This window comes from Polyodon spathula, chromosome 22 (assembly GCF_017654505.1).
Source record: "Polyodon spathula isolate WHYD16114869_AA chromosome 22, ASM1765450v1, whole genome shotgun sequence".
In the NCBI taxonomy this organism is placed as follows: domain Eukaryota; kingdom Metazoa; phylum Chordata; class Actinopteri; order Acipenseriformes; family Polyodontidae; genus Polyodon; species Polyodon spathula.
In genome coordinates, this window is record NC_054555.1 from 511,275 (window position 1) to 516,274 (window position 5,000).

At 39.3% G+C, this 5,000-nt stretch overlaps 1 protein-coding gene across 4 annotated transcripts in view; it reads left to right on the forward strand.

The window, feature by feature from the left end:
* sgcd (sarcoglycan, delta (dystrophin-associated glycoprotein)) overlaps positions 1 to 5,000 on the forward strand; it is a 110,244-nt gene that overhangs the window by 72,213 nt on the left and 33,031 nt on the right. The window lies entirely within an intron of this gene.

The window sequence follows — 5,000 nt, forward strand, 5'->3', positions numbered from 1 at the left end:
TATGGAATCTGCATTAACGGTGCAATTGATGGGTATTCTAGATACAGCATTTGGTTAGACGCAAACACAACTAACAGTGATCAGGCTGTGAAATCAAGAATGGGGTGTCCCAAGTGAGTGCGTAGAGATTTGGGGCTGACAAAATACTGGCACCCTTTCCATTTCACAAGATAATTATTATGTTATGGCCTAATAATTCTGTTGTGAAAATGGAAATCTGATTCAGTTTTCACGTTATATGTGCTGTTTTTATTTGCTGCTCTCATGGCAGCTATGCATGTGTTTTCTTCTGAATTCCAGTGCTATTTATTTTGTGCTTGTACCTGCGCAGCATGAGGGGGTGGGGGGGGTCTAGTTAGAGAAAGATGACAAGTGTGAAGTAACCGCTAACAAACTTCTAATCTCCCCCAAAGGACCCTTCAGCTCCTCAGTAATTGTTATCACATTCCCTGCCTTCCCTTGAGAGTGTATCTACTTTCAGAACTGGGAAAACAGAAACACTCCACTGCCTCTGCATAACTGTGCTCTTCTCAGCTAAAACTATCATACCCACAGCTTAAGGCTAAAAGTAGTGGATTATCCCACAGGGAGTCAAAGTTCTCCCCAATGCATATTTACATTCTGCTATCTGGTATGTAGTGTGGTAACACTTTACATGAAGTGTCTCTAATTACTGTGTATTTACAGAGTAGTTGCTTAGTAAATACATGTGTGCTTACACATAATTACAATGTTATTATGCATAGTTACAATGTCTAAATCTTTTTGCATGATATAACCCTATATCAACTTCAACCACTGTCTCGTTCTCCTGCCTGTCACTCAGCAGCGAATGCACAGACCCACGCACAAGCATTAATACCCTGTGTCTTTCTAAACAAGTGATTTAGAGGAGAGCCCTAATAAAAGCTGAATCTCAAAACAATCATTGTGTGAATATGGTAATTGTTACAGCTGTGTGTAATAGTATTTAAAACAGGATTCATTTATTCGCCTTTTTACATGTCCGCCTGTACTCTGGTCCAACCGCAGTCAGACACGTGACAGACTACTCTATTTACTACAGCAAAATGAATAATAAATATTTGCTAATGATCTACTTCAAAGTCAACCTGTGCTGCTCTGCAAGTCATTCTCAGTAGGCTGTGGTGCTTGTGTTTGATGAGGTTAGAGCACAAATAGACCCCTGTCTGTTCACAGGTACAGTACAGTGTTTGTAGTGTTGATGATGTGCTGTTACCTGCGGATGGCGCTGGTGAATAAAACTGGATAGTGGCGTCCAGTTTACTGTCGGAATACAGTAGATCTGGCACATTAAAAAAACAGCTTTTTGTTTGTTATCTAGGATGTTATTGCTGTTATTAATATTTACATAGGTACAATATTACACCCGACCATCTCAAAGCACTGAGAACCACTTGATGTCTTTCTTGTGCAAATGCGCCTATGAAACACTTTCCTAAATGGAAAACACAATGTGCCTTTGATGATCATTATTGATTTAGTACTGTGATGTGCCATTCTCCCTCATAGTTAAGGATTTCATTAACTCGCAGTACACAACACTAGTCTAGCGCATTTCCTGCCTGATACTGCAGCTGCATCGTTAAAACATTGTTACTCAAAAGAGCCAATAAGGGAAATGTTAACCGCATGCAAACACAACACTGGTACAGAGGTGGGACAGATTTCTGTTGAAAATTGCTAGTTTGGGACATACTATTATTCTGAGACCATTCATTTGTCATCCTTTCCAAAATGAGTTTCATCGCCTACAAAATGCAGAGATTGTGCTCCGGAAATATCAATGAAGCAGACAGAGAGAGAAAAAATCTTGTGAAATGTTATGCAGTAATTTAAACGTCTGTTATAATGTCTTAGCTACCTGTTTCATAACACTACATTGGCATAGCCTGCTAGTGTGGTGCTGTTAATAACCCCCTTTATAACACATGTATAGCTATAGTATTAACTGTGTATAAACCTTAATCAAAAGTGTTGTCAACAACTACACAACTAAGTGGATAATAATACCAGCTTGCATTGACTTCGATGTATCCTGCTTTACACATGCAAGCACCCAGTGCCAGCATCCTCAGCTCATCTATTCAGCCCCTTTGAACATGGGCAAGCCTAGATGGGAGATTAGTTAAGGTGGCTGCCTTACAGTGGTAATTAGCCCCAGAGATCTCAATGTTAAACAGTGATAATAACCCGATTTGGATCAATTACGAGTCCAGGAGAAAAAATTGACTCATGCAAGTGGATGGAATGGCCCACCTATTCACAAATCAATCACTGTCAAATGCAGTTAACCCTGGCCTCTGATTGGCTATTCGCTGTTGCCCATGTTAATGTTTCGCTAATTGGAAGTCTATAAACACTGACAGTGATTGGTAGCCGAAGTGCACCAATGAGCAGTAATGAAACTCGTCCTATATTTGGGTCAGCAGAGATGAAGAGAGGCTGCAGCGTACGTTTTTCATGCTAATTTAATAGGAAGAGACGTAGCTTTTTACTGGAAGGCATGCTGAATTCATTATCTGGACAAGAACTGGAACTTATTCCATCTTTGAAGATTTCAATCAGATTTAAAGAGATGAACCAGCCATTAGCATTTCATTTCCATTCCATCTCAAAGTGCACATGAAATATAAACAGCGTTGCATTACTAAAGGAATATGAAATGGGCTGCTACATGAAAAGACGCTTCAGCCCGATAGAGGAGTGCAGATATACAGGCCATCCTCACGCAGCAGGACAGAGAGCTTGTTATCTGGGAACTGGATGGTAGACCTGTAACATGGTAACCACATGCAGCCACATGTTACCACGTGTATGGTACCACACCCCTGAAGCATGGAATGCGCTCTCTCTCTTCTGTGTTAATACAGTGGTTTAACCCTGTATAGCGCTGGTGTTGTATTCCAATGATCTTGTGAAGGGTGGAACACCATTCCTTACATACGGCTGGGACTTAGTAGTTACTTAGTAAATACATGCAAGTACACAATTGTATCAGAAAAGGGTTAGGGTTAGTATTTGCACATTAAGTACATTGTAACTATGCATAACTATGCTGATTCATTCGAGATGGTTTTGAAACTGCCACTGCATTAGCTGATCAGGAGTCTGCACAGACAGTATTTCTAAGCAATATCTTTAATAACTAAAGCCGGGGCTTTAGAAAATGTTAGGACTGCAGGTCCAGCCAACTTTAACATTTTCTGTTTAAAGCATTAAGCACGAGTATCGGCATTAATCTCTGTGTTTCAATAAAACTCGGGGCTTGGATGATTCATCTGGAGAATGCAGAATTTAATTAAAGCAGACATGACATACAGCAATGCATTAGATACAATTACATTTCGTGCATTTGATTTTTTAAAAGAAAGTCACAATAGCCTTGAGCAGCAGCAGCTGTAGCAATGTGTCCTCCCTGGAATAGACAGGTTGGCATGCACTGTTTCAATACGGAAGACCAGCAGTAATGTTTTATTACCATCGCAGGTGGCATTTCCTTTCATTTCTATTAAATAGAAAACATTCCCAAAGTGCCTCCATAGGAGGTGATGTACAAGCAGACTCTACAAAGACACCTGCATATTGAATCGGGAAGGGCTGAATGTTACCCTCCACTCTGTACACCTGAGGGTTTGATTTAGGCTCTGGTCACATGTGAAATATACTTTGGTAACACTTTACATTAAGTACCTCTAATTACTGTGTATTTACAAAGCACTTAATTAGTAAATACTAACACATAATGGCAGTGTTATTATGCATAGTTACAAACTCTAACCCTATCCCTAACTCTTTTCTGATGCAATTGTGTACTTAAACATATCTACACATTAAGTACTTTGTAACTGTGCATAACATTGTAATGCTGTGTAAATACACACGTATTTACTAAGTAAGTACAATGTAAAAACACAGTAGTTAGAGACACCATGTAAAGTGTTAGCAATTTATGTTTGGCATTCTGTGAAGCATGAGATCGTGTACACAATCTGTGTGTACTGAAAGTAAGCTTGAGGAAGCACGGAGAGTATTGAAGGGAACAGGAAGAAAATGATAACTAATGGAGGTGTAATCCCCAAGATGGGAACCCTCTTCAGTGAGAGAGTAATGCCAACATCAATTTGGGATTCCACATGTCAAATAGATCTTCATTTTGGATGAGAATAAGTAAATACTCTCTTCAGAAAATACAATATACTCCATTTATCTTGAGCTCTGAGTTGTAGACAGTGTGGCAAGTCTTATTGTTGCTTGGGGGAGTCTTCAGTTATCACATTGATGGACATCAAACAGGCCTAGGAGAACTTTACCAAGCTGGAATGCCTCTCTGATGAAGAGAGATCGCTACATACCGTTAAGAAGAAGAAAAAAACCAAACAGAAAATAAAAGAAAAGCGCCATTTTATATAATCTCCCTTGAAAAGCTTTTTTAAACTTCAGAAGGTCTGTGCAAATGTACACCAATGGACTGAAATTACTTTGGCACTGCATTCATGTCAAAGGACTGACAGTCAGAATCAATGGATAATTTTTAACATGGGATGTATTTTCTATATTTAAATATACTTTCCTTTGCTGGCGTACTCTGCTGCAGAGTCTTAGCTATATTGTAAGGCAGAGTTGAGAGGAATTACCTGATGCAGCCTGGCAGGGGGAGGTCATGTCTCTCTGTATATGTATGTCCCTGGGGTCACAGAGCGTCATCTTCACAGGTTAATGCTCACACCCTGGATTATATACACTGAAGGGGAAGCCTTGCTCATGACTTTACATGAACTGTCTCTAATTACTGTGTAGTGACTTATAAATAGAGTGTACTTACACACAATTACAATGTTATTATGCATAGTTACAACACACTTAATGTGTAAATCTTTGTGCACAATATACTGTATCCCTAACTATAAACGTAACCCTTCGCTAACCTTTTTCTGAAATGTGTACTTGTATATATCATGCAAAGAGATTTAGACATG